Source organism: Ursus arctos, unplaced genomic scaffold, assembly GCF_023065955.2.
Source record: "Ursus arctos isolate Adak ecotype North America unplaced genomic scaffold, UrsArc2.0 scaffold_30, whole genome shotgun sequence".
Classification (NCBI taxonomy): domain Eukaryota; kingdom Metazoa; phylum Chordata; class Mammalia; order Carnivora; family Ursidae; genus Ursus; species Ursus arctos.
In genome coordinates this window covers 29,169,861-29,190,721 of record NW_026622986.1, presented here as the reverse complement: position 1 = coordinate 29,190,721, position 20,861 = coordinate 29,169,861, and positions in this window count along the sequence as shown.

Genomic DNA, 20,861 nt, shown 5'->3' with positions numbered 1-20,861 from the left:
TCACCTAAGCCTCAATTTTCTCTTCTGTAAAATGGTAATAATAGCACTCTACAGTGTTGCTGTAGCAGTAAATTCTTTTTAATTAAATATTTAGCATAGTACTTTTTGTTATGCTAGTAAGCATTATATAAGTTCTAACTTCTTCTTCTTATTATTTGTTATTACCATGTAGCACAACTGACAAAAAATATTTGAATTTGTCTTTTTTTCTTGCTTGATTTTAGACTACGTGAAACACTTTATTTGCGTGTTGGATGAGCTCAAAGTATATTTGAAGAAATGAATGAGTCTCAACCTTGCCTCATTCTTTGTCATGGGAGGGGCTTAGTTTGGAAAGAATTCCATGATAGTGTGTGATCTCGAACACTGAAATGAGAGAGAGATTGAGGAGAAACCTTTTCATTGAGGCCCGTAGGATTAGGAAAGTAACTCATTTGTGTCATCTGAAACAGAATCTTGCTTGAAGCAGTAAGACCAGCAACTGATGAAGTTCTATCTATTTGACAATTTGAAAATCATAAATATCAATCATTCAACAATGCAGACAATACTGCCTTCCAGCCTATAACTCATACCCAAGTTATCTGCTTTGGAGAATACCAATTAAATGCCATTGAGGACATGACTTGGTAGATTCCTGCAACCTGACGTTTGAAACACTTAAAGTCCTGAGAAGGCCCCTTGTTTCCAAATATATTCCACTTCTGGTTACTGCAAGACCTGAAACTCCATAATTATACATCCATTCTTTTGGGGTAACACATTTGATCAGAATGATCAGAATTATCTATCCCCTTTCAATGTGTTACGATTACAAAGAGGGAAACCTTAAGTCTTAGAACTATTGAGCCCTTAGACATGTGTTCTTGGCTGAGGGTGATGAAACAGGGCATGGATAAAATGCTAATTTTGCATGAAATTAGGAGGAGTGTGGAATATCTGGACAGAGACCACAAGACCTCTAATGAGGGTGGGCCACAGTGATTCAGCGGGTAGAAGTGAGACAACGGCACTGAGAAGGTGTTGGAGGAACACTGTTGGTTTCTTGATGTAGCTAAAAGCTGGTCTCATGACACACATATGTCACATAAAGGTATTAGGTATTAGGTAAAGTGCTGCTCAGCCCACTTCATGTGCTGACCCTGGGTGAAGGAATGAGGAGAGGTTTGGGTGTGCCGGTGGTGGGATGAGGACCCGGCCCACAGCTACCAACAAGGTAAAGGGAGCGTGCAAGCCTTCTTTTTGCTTTCCATGTCTGTGCTCAGGGGCTGAAACCCTGGGTTGCATAAGCCCCAAGATTCCCTCCAGCTCTGACATCCTTGGACTCTGTAAACTGTTCTCAGCACACTATTCTGCCATGCAGATGGGCTAAGTTCATCAATTCGAAATTTATGACTACAACTATTTCTAGCAACTTGAAATCCCCATGCAGGCATATACGATGTGATAAATTGAGTCAATTACAAATACAAACAAAATTTAGCACTCCTCCCTCACTTATCTCTTTATTTCAAGTACCAGAGGTTTTAGGGTGTGAATTGTCTGCGTGAATTGTCCCAGCATTTCCCTTCATTTTCTGTATGGAGATAACTCAAATTATGGCCAACATTACCATTGCCCCCAATCTCTTTTTGGCTTCAAGATAATAAACATCTCCTAACAACTGAAAAAAAATTGAGATGCCCTTTTCACTTTGACCATACAGATGGGAAAATTGTAAATAACAGATCCTTGACACTCTTCAGAAATAAAATGTGATGAAGAGTTCAGTCGTCTGATTAAATTCTCCTAATAAAATCTCACCTAGCTTATTCTTACCCCAGGGATAAAGGCCTGTGCACACAGTGCACATTATTTTTCTTTTGAACGTACTTGTATCTTGTCAAGATGTCGTCAATACAAATACTTTGACGTTTTTAGTGCAACGATTGGGAAGCAGGTTGAATTTTTCAATCCTCCCAGCCAATATAAGTCAGTCTGAGATACTTAATTTCTATTTGAGATCCTTCGTTTCTATTATAAACAGATCCCGCAGTGGGAGATAAATTTCATGGTAACAGTTTGGACTTTTTTATGAACCACCTGCAAGTTTTCCGCAAACAACATGTTTTATGGGAGCTCAAGGCAATGTTCACCCATCAAGACCCGACAGCAAGAGGAGGATGGATGGGGTCTTATCTCAGGCACACATGGAACCTTCCTTGTCCCCTGGCCTGACCTCCCTCTGCACTCATTTATGAAAATGATTCATCTTTAAAGAGCTTCCTCGCTCTGCCTGCAGGCTGTAGATCTTTTTGCACTGGACTCGTGTAGGCTGAGGTTATAAACTTCAGTGTGTAAGCCATTTGGAGGGGCTTAATTTGGAATATTGGAAGAAGCAAAGAGCACAATCCACATGTTTCCTTAAAGGAACAGCCCTGGGACTTTGTTCTGTAGGAAGATGCTCCCAAGGGATTTCATTGGCAAATTGCATTGGGATTCAACTTTTATTTATGTTGCTAAAGTGTTGTCACAGATAGCACATTTAAACAGAGGGTCGACCGAGCTTGGCAAATAGAGCCCGGATTGAGTGGTGACACCAACATGCCACCTTCCACGTGGAGCGAGAGACTCTGCACTTTGTATTTCCTGTGTGTGGAGGGTACAGCGAAGGTGTTATTTGTGTCAGAACTAGTGGCAATTGCTAGGGTCTTATAGAATATTCCTTTGAGCTGGAAAGCCTTGGAAGGTAAGAGTAGGAAGTGTCACCGAAGGGAATAAAGATCTGAACAAAAGTAGAGATAGGAAAGGAGGAAAAACCAATAAGAATTGGTTCATTCATTCAGGCTGAACTCATGGGCTGTACAAACCAGGATTATTTCCACAATTCTTAGAACTGGTTCTTACATTGGAAATACGGCGAGGCACCCAAGGAAATAAATATGCACGAGAGTTTTGAATTAAGAGAGAAACTGAAGATAGAAATGTTGATGCAATGGTTTTCAAAATTCAAGTTTCTGTGAAACATGGTTTAAGTAGAAATGAGATTCTTGACCAGGGGTAGGCAAATATTTTCTGCAGAGGGCCAGATGGTAAGGTTTTTAGGTTTTGTAGCCCACATGATTGCTGTCACAATGACTCAACTCTGCCATTGTAGCCTGAAAGCTGACAAAGACTATTTGCAAATAAAGGGGTGTGGCTGTGTTCCAATAAAACTTTATTTATAATGACATGAGACAGTGGGAGCTTGGCCCTTTGGCCCTAGTTTACCATCCTCTGTCCTAGTCTCCTTTGGTTTATCATCAAAATTCAAGCAGGCCTGCGGCTATTTCCGAGTTCCTAGACCAAGACCAATGCCTAAGGCTAGCAATAACTGGAGAATAGCATTCTGTTACATACAAGCAGCAAAAATGAGTATAATGAAAGCTAGTATTCTGCAAGATGTAATTGGTAGTCCTTGAAAAACATTTCTAAGGCTAAGTAAGTTTGGTAAATGTGAGCACGTCTTCTGGAGGCTTAGTGTTTCAAATGCATTGAGAATGTCTCAGAGCAGATGAAGGTGGCAATATTTCCCCAAACTGTTTGTCCACAGAATCTTTTTTGTCTTTATGCCTCTTACCATCTTGGGACCCCAGGGCTCCTTGGAATGCGACTGGGCAACACTTCCCTCTGAAATTGTCTACCTGCCATTCCACACGCCAACAGCTGGATTACTCACCGGGCAAAGCTAGATGTCTGCCTTACGCAACTTGCCTCAGACCATCCTCCCAATCTCCAGAAACCACCAGAGTAAAATTTTTCATGTCTCTTTATCCTGATGACTGGTTTTCTGATGCCAGTTTGCTCTTCCTGAAGAGGTACTCATGAACTCTACTGGTCTACCTGATACTTTGCAAAAACAGCAGTTGAAATTAGATATTTCTACTCTAATTTTTTCCTAAACTCTACTTAGAGATATCACCAAAAAACCCAAAGAGACCTGCCTTCTGGAAATTTCTGATGCTGTGAAGTCCTGTTCCTAGAAACTGTGTCCTAAAGTCTTACCTTCAGGTGAATTTGCTCATTCTCATGGATAGCAGTGGTCAAACCCAATGTCCGTGGAAATTTGAAGGGATGACAGTCGTTCTCTGGCGTAACATTCTGTACAATGGAGAGTTGAAGAATTCAGCCCCTCTCTACTGAGCACCCTCCCCGTTCATGGCCCAGAGCAAGACACTATGGAAATTAATACAGTTAATAAGCTACTAGTCTCATCTTTGAGGAGATTCAAATTATGCAGCTAAGGTTTAAGGGGTTATGGCAGGGCAGTGATTTTCAAATTAGGGAACCCTGAAGATCTATAGAGCTCCTCATGGAGTGGGGGATATGAGCTGAGGGGTCTCTGAATCCCTGAACTCTGCTTCAATCAGAGTAGCTCTGATGTTATCTAGTTTATGTTCTAGAAAAATAACAGTCATTGGAATCAGGAAGGCACATCTCTTCTATCTACCATCGTGCTACTTAATCCTCTGAGCCTGTTTCCTTATCTACCAAATATGGAAGGCACCCAGGCTTCACAGATTTGCTTTCAAGATTAAATGAACGGATGCATATGAAGTGCTCAGTCCAGTTCCTGGCACATAGTAATGCCTTAATAAAGGACAGCGAAGATAATATAGACCATGATAAAAGTCACAAGTCAATCACAAGTTGCCTTGCGTTTCATCTCATGAATAGTTGGACTCAAAAACATTCGTTGAAAGAAAGATTGAATGGAAAAAAAAAAACAACGAAATGAATGAGAGAAGGGATAGATGACCTGGTTGGGGGATCACATAGGAGCAGGAACTTCTGACCTGCACTTTCACCCCAGCTCCCGAGTTCCAGCAGCCTATTGGAAGTATCTGGATTACTTCAATGCCTCAGAATCTATGGGAGTCATCACTAGTGTGGATAAGACCGAGAGGCCCTGCGAAATGTCAGATGGTATTATGGAAAAGTTTTCCTAGAGATAAGGAAAGGGAGGTGTGGAGACAGAGGGGTGGGGGAGGGAGAGGGAGAGAGGAATTATGTTCTAAAACCACATAATGCCAACTGTGTGGAAGATAATCCTAATTTCACGATTTGATTTTTCTTGGAAACAAACTCAGTATCTTTTCTATGGATCTTTCCTCTGTTGTAATAAGTAGGTCAGCAATTATATTTTGCAGCATCAAATTTCTTCTTGATAAGATCCCCTGAAATATAAAATATGACTTAAATTGTGTTTTTTAAGATTTACATATTTCAGAGAGAGGGAGAAAAGGAGAGACAGAGACAGAGAGAGAGAGCACACACAGGCACACCAGTGAGCTCGAGCGTGTGGGGGGGAGAGGCAGAGGGAGAGAGATTTTTTTTTAAAGATTTATTTATTTGAGAGAGAGAGAGAGAGAGAGTTTGTGAGGGGCAGGGCAGAGGAAGAGAGAGCATCTCAAGTAGATTCCACACGGAGCGCAAGAGCCTGACTCGGGCTCCATCTCAGGACCCTGAGATCATGACTGAGCCGGAACCAAGAGTTGGCGCTTAAACAACTTAGCCACCAGGTGCCCCTGACTTAAAATATTTTTAAAGTTTGTGACTAAGTTTATCCAAATCCTCAATCCCCTAAACCTCTAATTGGATGAGATGGCTCTTTTCACTATATACACGAAAAAACCCTTCTGTAACATCGGATGATACAGACGGACAGAAGCCATATTAGGGAATGAAAAATTGGGGGAAGGGATAGGCGAGGCTGAGAAGCTTCTCCCAGTTCCCAATAGAGACCAGGAAACCCCTAGCATTCAACTGAAAGCAGAGAAGGCATTCTGTGATTTTCTTTCAGAATTTACTTACATGAAGTATATCTCTTTCTCTCTAATACGTACATAGTGAATTGGATTAATAATTGTAGCTCCTCTCCTACGATTTCCTCTGTGAAAATAATAGTATTGTGGCAACACGGGGAATTAAAGACATAGCTACAACCTGAATTTTGTTGTTTCACACTCCTGTTTCCCTTTTAACCCTCTGGACCAATTACTTCCCATCCCTGCACCCTTACAACTGGACGTTGACAGGGACATTTCATATCTACTCACCAACCCTCCCCCTACCACCCCCCCAAACCCCTTTGTGTGCCTTCCCTTGGGGAACCAGTAACACTGATCCAACTTCAGACTGTTCCTGACCGGAAACCCTTGCCTGCTGGTGTCCCTGCCACTCCGGTTGTGCATGGCTGGGATGGGTCCTACTGTGATGGCTGGCTACATGGTCGAGGCTTCCAGGCAGTCAGTTCAGCCAGGAAATACTGCCATTTCACCTCCCCTACAGGGCTTTGGTGTTCTCAAGGAGCTTAAGTGACATAACGCTAAAGAATGTCACTCTTCTCTTTAGGCCTTACATTGAGTAGCTTGACTAAGAGTCTCATGGGGGCTCGGCTGGTAGACAGATCCAAGTGCCAGACCCCAGGCTGTCAGAATCACTTGCTCTTCTAAATGCAACGCTTTCTAACTGGGTCTACTTTGCACGATTCTTGTCTGTATGGAATAATCTTCTAACAGGAGTCTCCTCGGCCTGCATGCAAATAGTGTTTTGTTTTTTTCATTCTGTTCATTCTGTAAGTGCACCCAGGCATGTCTCTGAATGGTGGGTGTAGTTAAGGCTCAATATGAGATTCCCATTCTATATAAAAATAAAGGAACTAACAATTGCAGTATCAGTAATGGTGCTGTAGCTTGTTTCAAAAATTGGGGGATTTGGAACATAAGAACTAGGATGATCGGTAGGGGAAGAAAGGGATAAAGAAAGGGGGGGTAATCAGAAGGGGGAATGAAACATGAGAGACTATGGACTATGAGAAACAAACTGAGGACTTCAGAGGGGAGGGGGGTGGGGGAATGGGATAGACCGGTGATGGGTAGTAAGGAGGGCACGTATTGCATGGTGCACTGGGTGTTATACACAACTAATGAATCATCGAGCCTTACATCGGAAACCGGGGATGTACTGTATGGTGACTAACATAATATAATAATAAAAAATCATTAAAAAAAAAATTGGGGGATGAAGAGAGAGGAGTTATTTCTAGGTTCGCAAATAGCTATTTTACCTTAAAGGGGAACAAATAGAATCCAGACATTAGAACTGAAAGGGATCCTAGAGATTATCTCATGAAACACTCTAATTTCACAGATGAAGAAACTGAGGTCGGGAGAGACCACGAGCCTTGCACAATGTCTGCCAGCTACTTAATGGCAGAATTCAGATTTCATGGTACTTGAGCCCATAAAATTTTTCACTCTTCCATGTTGTCCATCAGAATTGTGTAGACACCCATCCTTCCAATGATTTTATTCAACATTTAGGTAAAAAAATGAGGGCTGTGACCTCGTTCTGCTCTTCCAATTAAGCAGGAATACCTGCAGGTTCATTTGTCATGCTCTTACAGTGGAAAGTCTAATGACTCAAGGCCAGGATATCTATCTCACTGGATGCTTCACCAAACCTCTCTTTCCTCCTCCTTCTCTCTCAGACTCATTAGCTTTTGGCCAGGTCTTTGCTATTACTTTGTATTTCAATCAGAGAAGACAAACAAAGAGAGATAAGAATCAAAACAATAAGTGCAACCATTTGGGAGAAAAAGTGTGGTGTGAGGGTTGGGATCATCTGCGGACTGCACTTAGCCATGTTCACTGTGCTCGCTCTGTTTGAGGGCAGAGATATGAATGCTGAATATGGATGCATCAATCTTCAGCTGCAGACCTCTCCAATGAAGAGAAGACCTTGGCCTTTTGTAAGAAATTTAATCCACAAAATTCTGAACTTTACCATCACATTCTTTCAGATGAGATTACTTATAAAGAGATTCTTTATTTCTCCATAATAAACTTTGGTAGAATAATTCTTTGTATAGTAGTGGACTTTGGAACATGCATCTGCTCAGTAAGGTGGGATGTTCTGTAATTCATAATATGTTGTGCTCTATTTACTTCTAAGGTATTTACTTTCACACCTTTGCTCTTGGCTTTGACAGGTCCGGTTGGCCAAGCTGCCACCTCACTATTGTTTCTGTAGCATTTGTACTGAGCCTTTCTTCTTTTCAGCGGTCTATGTTTCGTACAAAGATGCAGAGCTGTGTAATTGCTGTGTGAGCACCGGTTGGAAAATTGACACAAAGTGAGAGAAAAACCTGCCCAGGTCCTGCCTTTGAAAAGGCTTTGCCTCCAGTCCCATCTCAGCGTTAACAATGGCGCTCTAGAACTCATCTGGTGCTTTTCATCTTCAAAGTCCTTTGCGCCCATAACTCATTTATCCTATTACACTCTAGCCAGGTAAAAAGTACAATCACGGTGGATCAGAATATTAGGGGACCCAGAAGTCCTTACAATATGACATCCTTGGTCCCCATAATAATGCCTCCAAATACAAATCCCTTCAAGGGTAACCAAAGCTCCAGAGTATTCCTCTCCCAAAACAGATGCTGCCTTTGTTGGTTCCAAAATTACAGCTCACAAAAGGGGGAAAAAAGAGGGTACATTTTAGCAGGACCAAAATGGAACACCTGCAGAAGTCTGTCCACCTTATCGTGCTGGAGAGCGTTGTTATACTTTCATTTTTACAAATTAAGGTGTAATTTATATGCAGTATGATTCTTCCTTTTTAGTGCTCACTTCCGCTTGAGGTTTCACAAGTGTGTTCAGTTGACTAACCACCATCACAATCAAGATGTAGAGCAAGTCCATCGTGCCCACCGAAGCCCCCACCACTCTTCAGTCAATCCCTCCTCCTGCCCCCAATCACTGGCAACACTGTTTCTATAGTTTTGTCTCAACAAAAACATCGTAAAAATGGAATCATAATCTGTAGCTTTTTAACTCTGGCTTCTTTCTGACTTAGTGTAACGCTGGTTCATGTGTGTTGCACGTATGAGTAGTGTGTTCCTTTTTATCGGTAGTGTTTGCTGCATGGACATACCACAGTCAGCACTGGTACCATTCTGCACTTGAGGGACCTTTGGATGGTTCCTAGTTTTTGGTGACTACAAATAAAGCCACTATAAACATTTGTGTGCAAGTTTTTGTGTGGATATAAATTTTGATTTCTTTTGGGGAGAGTTATACTTAAATTTCTTTTTTTTCAGGTGGGAAAATAAGATTGGATATAAGCACTCGCAGCAACGTACAGGAGAACCATTTATTGGCTCTTGATATATAAATTTTTTTGAGGAGTAATTTCTTTAGGTTTTAATTCACAAGCCCCCAGTCAGTTAAGCATCTGCCTTTGGCTCAGGTCATGATCTCAGGGTCCTGGGATCGAGCCCCACATTGGGCTCCCTGCTCAGTGGGGAGCCTGCTTCTCCCTCTCCCTCTACCACTCTTCCTGCTTGTGAACTTACTCACTCTCTCCTTCTCAAATAAATAAATAAAATCTTTTAAAAAAAAGATTTTATAAACCTTTGTTCACAGCACACATTAATCTCTCTTATTATGCCCCCCAAATTGGGTAACAGATTGTGAACTTACAGTGAAATGGTTATACACATGTTGGTGGAGTGAGTGAGGACGGGCTGTCTGCTGGTATGAGAGGGGAGGTCCCTGGAAGGTTCTACTAGGAAGCTTCATCCCCACCATCTTGTTATAAATATGTGAGCTGCTGCTATGGGATATTTATTGCTTTGCATTAGCATTATTGGAAAAAACAAAATATCACATCATACTGGAAGGGAGAGTGTATACTCCAGCATCACCTTCTTGGTGTTAACTAAGAGGGGTCAGGCCCCAGGGAGGTACTTCCAAGGAAAGAGCCGTGAGGAGGTGGGCTCAGAGGTGGCTGTGTGTGGAGGTAAACTCTGCTTACTTCACATTTTTGTTTAAGATTGATTTTCTGGGAAAAAAGAAGAGGCAGAATTCTGTGCCCAATGATCTTTCTAGTCACTCCTTAGAGTCCTTGATTTTAGGACCAAATCAAGAAACTAGCTGGGCCAATAGGTTCACCATCAGGGTTGCAATACATTGAGTAGATTTGTGGTTCCAGAAAGAAATAAAATAAGGCATTTAATCGACACAGTTGGCCCACACAGACTGCTAGCTGGTTTGGGAAGCAGGGCAAGCTCTCACCTAACCAACCACTAAACGAAATGTAGCAAAGCCTTTGGAAGGGATGGGGTCAGCCCTAGGAAGGAAGCTGGGCGTCCATCTGCTCTTGCCCTCCCACCGGAGACTCTGCCGTTGCCACAAACACTTGCAACCGAGACAGCTGACTGCTAAGATTATCTGGGCTATGATTACGTGATTTCATATCAACACACTTAAAAAGTTACAAAGAGCCTATTTCTTTTTCAAAAAGGGCCAGGATCCTTCTTGCTATTCAAGACCACCGGGGCTAACATTTGGCTCCAGCGATAGGGAAACCTCAAAATGACAAGGAAGGCATTTTCTGGGAACCAGAGCTCGCTCTTTTTCCTGATGAATTGTCATGCCCTTCTGAGAACGTAACCCATCAGTCCTCTGAAATGGAGAATCAGATAACCGAGTCATGCTCAGCTGATGTGCCAGCCGATAAATGACGAACTTTACTGGTGCTACCTGCCCACAAGCCTTTTGAGAAGAAAGCAGTGAGTCTGAGACCATGAGGCAACGGGACTCGCCGCGGAGTCACGGTGTGCCTTGGCCCACACAGCGAGAGTGGTAACTTCCACGTCTTCATTAGCTTCCTCTTGTGTATTTCATCCGTCCCTATCACAGAATGATTCGAGAGCGTCACGGGGCCAGAGACACGGCAGATGTTCAATAAATATCAGAGAATGAGGCTCACGGTGGTGATCGCTGTTCTCAGCGGTTTAAGCAACATGCTTCAGTCGACGACGTCCCTTCCCTACCATCCCGGAGTAGCCTTCTGCACGCATACGGCCTGATGAAATAAGAAAAAAATTATGCTTGTTCTAATTCGCAGAGGTTCATTATGAAGGTTTTGTATCTCCTCGTTCTTCTTGTGACCCAGGAGCATTGCAAACAAGCACCAAACGGTCAAAGGCAAGTGAAAGGTTGGTGACCAGTACAGATTAGAAAGTGGCTGGGTACTGCAGGGGAGGGAGCTCAAGACAAAGAGCAAGAATTCTGTGTAGATGAGATTTTTTTTCTAGAATGTTTTTCTAGAATGTTGAGGATATGAAGCAATAAGAGAAGTGTATTTTTCCCCCCTGTGGGGGCTGTATTTGGGCTGTGATACTGTGAGTAGAATGGGGAGGATACTTAGAGGACTTATTTTTTTTTAAAGATTTTATTTATTTATCTGAGAGAGAAAGTGTGTGTGAGAGAGCACAAGCAGCGGGGAGGGGCAGAAGGAGAGGGAGAAGCAGGCTCCCCACTGAGCAGTGAGCCCAGACTCATTCTTGGCTCCATCCCGGGACTCTGGGATTACGACCTGAGCCAGAGGCAGACGCTTACCCTGCTGAGCCACCCAGGCGCCCCTAGAGGACTTTTTAAAAACTCACGTCCAAGGTAGAACGTCAGTCAACGGCGAGTTGCAGAGGTGAGCTGCAGAGGGGGTGCTATGTTCATTTTCTCAGCCGGGGTGATGATGGTGTTGATAATAGCAGGAGTAATGATAATGATTCTAGGAGTAATAAGAGTCAACATTTACTGAGAGTTTACAGCGTGCTGAGGACCTGGATGATTGCTTAGCTTGCATGATGTAACTGAATACCTACGACGACCAAACCCGGGACACAACTCCTGTTAGTAAAGCGAGGAAGCCGTGACATAAGAGTTATGTTAACTGCCCAAGGCCACGTGGCTTATTAAACATGGAGATCTGAACCAGATTCCGCAGCTGAACTGCGTGGGTTCAAACGATAGGAAAAGGGTTGATGGAAATAGCCTTCGGATGGAAATAAATACAAGGGGAAAATGGCAGAAAAAAAAGAACATGATTCACATCTCTCTCCAATTGTCTTTGTTTTAATTTCCTTTCAATCTTTTTTTTTTTTTTTTTTTTTGGCGGCAAAGCAAAGTTTATTGGGTGATAGTACAAAGCTCCCAAAGAGGGACGGGACCCGAGAGGGTTGCCTTTGGAGTTTCTTTTTTTTTTCTTTTTTTAATTTTAATGTTTTTTTTTTTTTATTATATTATGTTAGTCACCATACAGTACATCCCTGGTTTCCGATGTAAAGTTCGATGATTCATTAGTTGCGTATAACCCCCAGTGCACCATGCAATCTTTTTGATCAGGGATCAGCAAACCATGGCCTGGGGGCCAAATCTGGCCTGCTGCTTGTTTTCATGGGGCCTGGGAGCCAAGAATGATTTATACCTATTTAATTGGTTGGAGGAAAAGAGTCAGAAGAAGAGTACCTCATGACACAGGAAATGGTATGAAATTCAAATGTCCTTGTTCATAAATAAAGTTTTATTGAAACGCAGCAAAACCCACTGGTTTAACTTAGCTGATGGCGGCTTCCAGTTCATTCCGGCAGAATGCATAGCCTAAAACAGTTATTACCTGAGTCATCCTCGGCAAAGCTTGCCAATCCTGGCTTTGCTTATTTGTGGAGAAGGAGTTAGGAATAAGGGCTCTGATGGCCGCCTGCTGGCTTTCTGTCCTGTCTTCCTCACTTGCCATCGAGTTGGGGAAGGATTGCTTCATCCTTCTCCACCCGTGTTCTCCTCTGTACAATGGCGATGACAGTGCCAACCTCAAAGGACTGTAGTCAGGATGTTAAACGAGGGACTCCGTGAAGGGGTTTCGAAGAATGCCTGGCATGGTCAGTGCTCTGACAATGTGAACTATTATGGTCATCGCGATGCTACTGGAGTTTTCCCTGGGATAGACAGTAATCGCTCTCCTAATATCTCATAGCCCCATTACTGCTTCGTTTGGTTGAGGAAAGGGAGTCTCTTTCCACTACGTCTCCCTGACCTACAGTGCCTCTTCCCTTATTAGAGTTGGAATGGTTTCCAGGGCTCCTCTTGCCTCGGGTCAGAAGCAGGTGGGGCCCAGATAACAAATCCACACCTCCCATCTCTTCAATTACAGAGGGCTCTATCCTCATTTCCATTGGCCTTGAACTGCAAGGCCATGGTAGTTGTTTAGGTGGGTGTGGGAAAATACCTGTGGATTTAGAGATGGAAGCATGACGCATGACTTGCTGAGTGTGTTCATGACCCCAGAAGGGTAGGAGGCTTAGAAGGCTACACTGGGTCTACACATACTACTGAAGGAAATGGGCTGCTTTGCAGGTGAGAGGGTGGGCAGCCGTTTCCACGAGGTGACTTCTGGGGGCTCCATCACCAGCTAGACCATGTCAACTCTACTGACGGTGATTTTACTTGAGGGATTTGATCTTTCAACAACAGAGGGTGGCAGGAGGGGGGCGGTGAGTGAGAGGAAGAGACACTAGGGAGAAAGGGAGGCATGCAGCGCCAAAATCCAACTTTGCCTACTTTACAGTGTCGCGGGGGGGCCGCTACAGCTAAGATGTTACCATGAGGAGGGGAGAAGGTGGACCCGAGCGCTAGCCGCAGAGATGGTTTCCTCCTTAGAGCTCCTTAGACAGAATCTTTCCAGAGCCTCATGGATCTGACTTGTAAGCAGGGTAAGGACCTGACATGGCTATTTCAGAACAGGTCATTACCAGCTAATTAGTCACTGTAACAGGGCTCCTCATTACCACAAGGCAGTAGGGCAACATTCTACTTTCTTATTCCAAATCCACCATTCACCTTTATCCAATGCTTTATTACGTCTTTTGTTTATCTTTGTTTTGCTTCTTAGGGAAATCTACAAGCGTGGGTTTGGAGACTTAGGTTGACAGGTCCTTGATTCCAACTTAAGTACTAACTTTCAAGATGACTCTGAACTTGAGATTGTCAGGTAATTCTCTTGCGAATCATTAAGAAGAGAAGCGAATGCATTCAGGGGCCTTGTGGTTTAAAGCATGCATTCTGGATGCGAATCTGATTTGTGCAATTCATATCTTTGTGATCTTCAATACAGAAATTCACATTTCTGTGGCTCACTTTCCCCTTCTGTAAAACGGCGTAGCGGCAGTATGGCAGACCCTTGAACAACGAGGGTCTGAACTGCATAGTTTTGTTTTTCATTAATACAGTACAGCACTGTTGTGTATTTTCTCTTCCTTATGATTTTTCTCAATAATATTTTTTCTCTAGCTTACTTTATTGGGTGAATACAGTATATAACACATGCAACATACAAAATACGTTGTTACTCAACTGTCCATGTTGTCCATAAAGCTCCTGATCAATAACAGGCTATTAAGTTTGGGGGGGAGTCAAAAGGTATACATGGATTTTTTGCTGTGCCGGGGTGAGCACCCCTAAACCTGCATTATTGAAGGGACAACTGTATCTCCCTCATGAGGTTGTTGAAAGGATTGAGTTAATTTAGATAGAATGCTTAGCATGGTGTTTATCATTATTATTGTTTATTATTGTTGCATTATTACCTCCCAAGGAACAGCCATTCTGCTTAGTATTAAATATGTTGTTACAATGAGTCCCCAAGGCAACCATCTGAGATAGGTATTAGGACAATAGATGAAGTCATGGCTCTGTGCGGTGGCAAGACTTGTTTAAAGTCACATGGTGGGAAAGGAGAGAGCTGATATTCAAACCCAGTTCGATTAACTGCAGAGCCCATTCCTTTTTCTTTCTTTCTTTCTTTCTTTCTTTCTTTCTTTCTTTCTTTCTTTCTTTCTTCTTTCTCTCTTTCTCTCTTTCTTCCTTCCTTCCTTCCTTCCTTCCTTCCTTCCTTCCTTTCTTATATATTTTATTTATTTATTTGACAGAGGGAGAGAGCACAAGCAAGGGGAGTGGCAGGCAGAGGGAGAGGGAGAAGCACTTCCCGGCTGAGCAGGAAGCTGGATGCAGGACTCGATCCTAGAATTCTGGGACCATGACCTGAGCTGAAGGCAGACGCTTAACTGACTGGACCGCCCTGGTGCCCCGAGCCCATGCACTTTCTATGAGCACTCTTTTGCACATCTGAGATTCACGGATCTGCCACCCAGACTGGGTCTCACCATGCAAGCTGTTAATTACTTGAATAATTTATAAGATAGCACACTTGCACTAGAATATTTTCATGTAGAGTGTTTGCCTTACATTCTTTTCATCAAGAAGTTAAAATGTGAAGTCAAATAGTGAATGCTGTTTAAGATTAAGTTACATGACTTTTAGGACAAAGTTTTTAATTTTTTCCCCCCTACTGCCAGGCACTCAGTAGAAAAGCTAGAGACATTTTATTTCTTATCTCTCTCCTGCTAGTGCCAAGTGAGTGAACCTTATATGAGCTTGTAAACTCAGAGCGAGTGTGTGTGGCCATGTGGAACATGTGATTGAATGTTGGTGGAGGTGGGAGTAGGAAAAGGGAAAAATATAATTAATTGTTACCAGAGGGAAAAGTTGAACTGGGTGGAGGTTCAGAATGACTCACCTGGATCTTTGACTCAAGTGACTTAATGAGTTTCTGCAACGCCTTCTGATAAAAGTTTGGCCGAGGAGACGGTGTTTTGTTCAGGGTGTAACCACGCCAAGCCTGGACTGCTATTTGGAAGCAGTGCCTGCCATTTTGCAAAAGATGACTCAGAGACTGAGAAGCAAAAGGGGACTAACTCACCTTCACTGGATTGCTGATTTAGGGACCCAAAAGACACAAGCATTAGCTGATGAACCTATCAAGAATTAAGGGAAAAAAAGAGTTTGAAAAATACCCAGGAGCTAAACTGCGTTCTAAAAGTGGGGTGAAACAGCCCAGAAGGCGGGGGGGGGGGGGGGGGGAGATCAAAGTTGAGGAAACAAGCCTTCATTAGAAAATCATCCAACCCAAACAACAAAAAACAGGTGATGGCAATAATGGGCTTGCCTTCCTATGAAAATAATGGATTCAACAAGCATTTGTGAATCCATAACGAGATGTTTTAAATCACTGTGAATCCTGTTGCACTTGTAATCCCTTCTCTGGTATGCTTAACTTGGGAGCTATCTCTTGCTATTAATTTTTAAGCTTTTTAATTTTTTAAAAAAATATCTAATTCCATTTGGTAAATATCCAAACGAGGAAAATGGGATGACCCCACTCGCCAGGAGTGTCTTTCTAAAGTCAAACAATTGTGTTAAGCCTTTTCTTAAAAAGCTCTAATAGTTTGCATTTGCCAAATACAGTCTGGGCTTGTGAGCATGACACACTGATCTTTTAAAAACTCGTGATGGCTGATTTTTTTATTTTGTATCTCATCGCTTCTTCCCGTGAACTCTTTACTCTAATTACTCTGGGAGGTTTGGCCTTCCCAGGACACTGTAAGGGTCCTTAGACTTTTGGCCTTTTGGTACAGAGAGTGTAATTCTCAATTTTTCCCACGTGAGAAACTTCAGTTTTCCTCCAGAAGCCACATCTTGAGCCTTCCAAGAAGTTCGTGTTTTGACTGCATTTCTCCCTGGGCCCATTTACTAATTTCCCCAAACATATTTATGTGTGTCTGTGCAGCTGTATGCAGATATCAAAATTAATTTCTTAAGGAGTTGCCATTCTTTTTCATTTATAAATATGTCACAATAGTTGATCTTGCACATAAATCCCTCTGGGCTTTATTGATGCTTTTGTACGAGACATTTTTAGAAGCAAAACAACGAGGAGTGCCTGGGTGGCTCAGTTGGTTAGGCGTCTGCCTTTGGCTCAAGTCATGATCTCAGGGTCCTGGGATCGAGCCCCATGTTGGGCTCCCTGCTCAGTGGGGAACATGCTTCTTCCTCTGCCTCTCCCCCTGCTTGTTCTGTCTCTCTCTCTCAAATAAATAAATAAATAAATAAATAAATAAATAAATAAAATCTTTAAAAAAGCAAAAGCAAAATGACTAGATTGAATAATTTTAATACTTTCAGGCCCTTGGTCCCAATGCCACATTGTTTTCTGTAAAGCTAGATCTATTTACATATCTACCAGGAATACGAGAGTACTTGTCTCAATTGCTCCAGCGTCCTCGGAGTCTCATTCTTAAAACAAATAAAAAATAATAAAAAAATATTAATAATGATAAAGTTAGAAAAAGAAAAACTGCATATTTTGTAAGCAAAAGTGATGTTTGCATTTAATTATCTCTCTGGTTCGTAATTAGGCAAAAGCTATTTTTCTGTAACTAATGGGTATTTGTGTTTCTTGTTTCCCAAATTGGCTTTTCTGGCCACTTGCCTGCTTCCCACTGGACAGGATCTACTAGTCTGTTGTGACAGTCAAATAAGAAAAGGAAATCTATTGATCTCTTATAGTATCCTAGATGCTTCACACTGATTATCTTTCCTAATAACCCCATGAAGTATTACACCCAACTTAAAGATTGGCAAGGTGAAGCACAGAGAGGTTAAGTAAGTATGCAGGGTAGGGTGACTGAGTCAGAAAGGGCTATGGAAGAAATACAAGTTCCAGAAGCATGACCCAAGAACATTCACTCTTACTAAATACACGTTGGCAACTGGCACATCTTAAAGCTGGGTGTGTTGAAATGCCATTTATATTTAGTAGAACTCAGCCTTTTAGGGGCACAGGTGTAAGGTGACCGTGCAATCCTCACCATGGTCAAGATACGGAATGCTTCTATCATCCAGCACTCTCCTGCAGTCATCTCACTCTGCCCCACTTCCTGGTGACCACTGATCTGTTTCCTGTTCGTATGCTTTGGCCTTTTCCAGAACATCATGTAAATGGAGTCATACAGTCTACAGCTTTCTAGCTGCCTTCTTTCACTTAGCATCATGCTTTTGAAATTCTTCTACTTTGTTTCATGTGTCAGTTTATTGCTTTCTGTTGTTACATAATATTCCATTATGTGGATGTAACAGCATCGTTTGCTGTTCCTTTTTATGGTCTTCAGTCTTGACACAGTGCTTGGCACACAGCTGGGATCCATAGATTTCCATTGTGCAGATGAAGCAGTAAAGGATGGTGGTGGAAATATGTATTGTAAATGAAAATTATGCAGATTTTAGGTATCTTTGTATGCCAATTGACCTAATAAAACAAAGGGACATATTTTAAAAGATTATTGAGGGCTGGACTATAGGGAATGTATCTTCATACATTGGTGGCATTTATAACTTGGCTTAGTCTTGCCGGGCACAAACCCAGAATGACTTCATAAGAGCTATATATTTTTCTAGACCTACAGTCAGTCATTCCAATGTGAGGCATGTATACAAAGGAGAAATTTGAGTGAAGATAGTCACAGCAGCACTATTTATAAGGCCCTCATATTTTAAACTATCAAAACACGACAATATTACAGCATAAATGAATACGATGTAGATTAAAAATGAAAATAATATGACCATTGTTATATTCCCATATATGAAAAAAGGGAAATCAATATGATTTACGATTAATAAACTTTAGTAGTTTTTTAAGTAGCTAAATACTTCATCTTGTGGTTTATTTTATTTTATCTTATTTTAGTATTTTTTTAAAGATTTTATTTATTTACTTGACAGAGAGAGAGCTAGCACAAGTAGGGGGAGCAGCAGAGAGAGAGGGAGAAGCAGGCTCCCCGCTAAGCAGGGAGCCCAACGTGGATTTCGACCCCAGAAGCCTGGATCATGACCTGAGCTGAAGGCAGACGCTTTACCAACTGAGCCACCTAGGTGCCCCTTCATCTTGTAATTTAAAAAAATATATTTATATTCATATATATATATACACACATATACACACATGCACACACACATTTTTACCAGCTGCATTCTCACTGAAACATTATTGCTGAAGGAAGACAAAAAAATCTCCTTGTGGCAGTGATAATTCTGATGTTAACGCAGATAACTATGTTGGAACAAAAGAACCTTTGGAGCATAAACCGCACCATCTGATTTTGTGGTGAAGTCAGTGACTATCTGTACAAAATCAAAAGAAAAATGGAGTTAATTTCACAGATTTTTCAGGTCAGCCTCCTTAGCTGCTTACTACGTCTTTTCTCATATACGTGTCTACCTTGGTTACTGGGCATTTTGCCTAGAACAGTTTAAACAAATTAAATAGGGATTTTAATAAAAAATAAACAAGTAGGAAAATGGGACCAATGTAGTATACTTTCTTTGAAAGTTTTGATGTTTGCTTGAATATTTGTTTTCCATTTGATTCTAGTCCTTCCTCTTTCTTGGAAGACTGTGCTAGTGTGGTGAGTGCCATTCAAATATCGTCTATGTGGGCAGCACTGGAATGACATGACCTAAGAAAATTTGTGCTAATGTAAAACTGAAATACTTAATGCTCTAGCTTTATCCTTTTTAACCTTTGTTCTTTCAAAACGTGTTTTGAACATCTTAAAGAGATTTTTATCTACGATGGTACAGTCAATCTTGACTATCATTGGCCATCAGATCTGTCATTTGTTTGGGTTATTATTACTTTTGTAATATACCCTTGTATAGATCTAGTAGGAATCTTATAAATCATTTGCCTGATAGGTGAAAAACTTAAAGTATTGAAAATGGCTTCTCCAACCTAAAAAGGGGAGCCCTGGATTAGGGAGGTCTTAAAGTCCTTCTTGGCTCTTAGTTGGGCACATGACACTCTGCCTCCCTGTCCGTGAACGTTCCAGTTCCTTGCTAGATGGAAATACAATGAAGAGTCTGTCCGTGTTGTGTGAGATTGAATGCAGAAAGATGCATGGTGATGCACGATGGATGGGAGCTTGGGTTGCGAACACTGGATGGGATGATGGTGCATCCCAAACAGCCCTTGATGAGCAGCAGCTGAGTGCTGGTGAATGTAGGAGGTCAGGAAGAACTGAAGATTTAAGAACAGCAGTGCTTACCCAAGGACTTCAAAATCAGTGTTGGGAGATGCTATAAATAAGAGCTTCAACCTCACAATGTATCTACAGTGCTCCAAAAAGTGGGTAGTAAGGAGGGCACGTATTGCATGGTGCACTGGGTGTTATACGCAACTAATGAATCATCGAACTTTACATCGGAAACCGGGGATGTGCTGTATGGTGACTAACATGATATAATAATAAAATAAATAAATTAATTAATTAAAAAAAAAGTAGAAACGATACACATTCATTTAATAGATACAGTGGGAAGGGATGCAGAGTAAGGACTGACCAGGGCAGACTCGCTTAAGAAGATGTCCTGAAATAAACATGATTCATGATATCCAACAGAGCAGAAGAGGGAGAATATTTCAAGATGCAGAAAAGAACGCAGAGAGGAAGGGAGAGTAACTTGTTTTGTTGTTGTTGTTTGTTTGTTTTTATTGAGAGAATATTAGGTACCAGATGCCATGGATGGGCTCAGGGGACAAGAGTAACTGAAATAACTTGGTGAAAGATTGGACCTGTTCTGAAGAAGGATTCAAGCTACTGGGTTTTGCAGACAAGCAGAAGGTGATTATAAGACAGTGGGAGAATGCTCAGCTGGGTCAGTGTAGAGCGCTCCCCAGTCCATTTTCAGAAGAGAGTTAATAGGGAGATCTTTCAGGGGACATTGGCATCTATGGTGAGACTTGAAGGAAGGAGGGGTACGATCTGGGTGTGGGAGGCCCTGCCTGCATGTGAAGGAGTTAGATGCATGGTTCATCTTATATCCCCCCACTGGATGGAAATGGGGGCCAATGAGATTGTCACTGGGTTGAAAGGGATTGGTTTGTATCTTCAAGGTAATATTCTGGTCATAGAATGGACAGTGAGTTGGAGGGATGCAGATACAGTTAGAAGACTGGGGTGGTAATCTAAAGCAATGGACAGCTATCCCCAGCTCTTGGACATGCAGATTCATGGCAGCCTAGGAACTGATGAGTTGGGAAGGAGACTTAGCAGGAATTAGTAAGTCTTCGGAAGAGCGAGGCCAAGGATGACTTCTCGGATTTTGGTT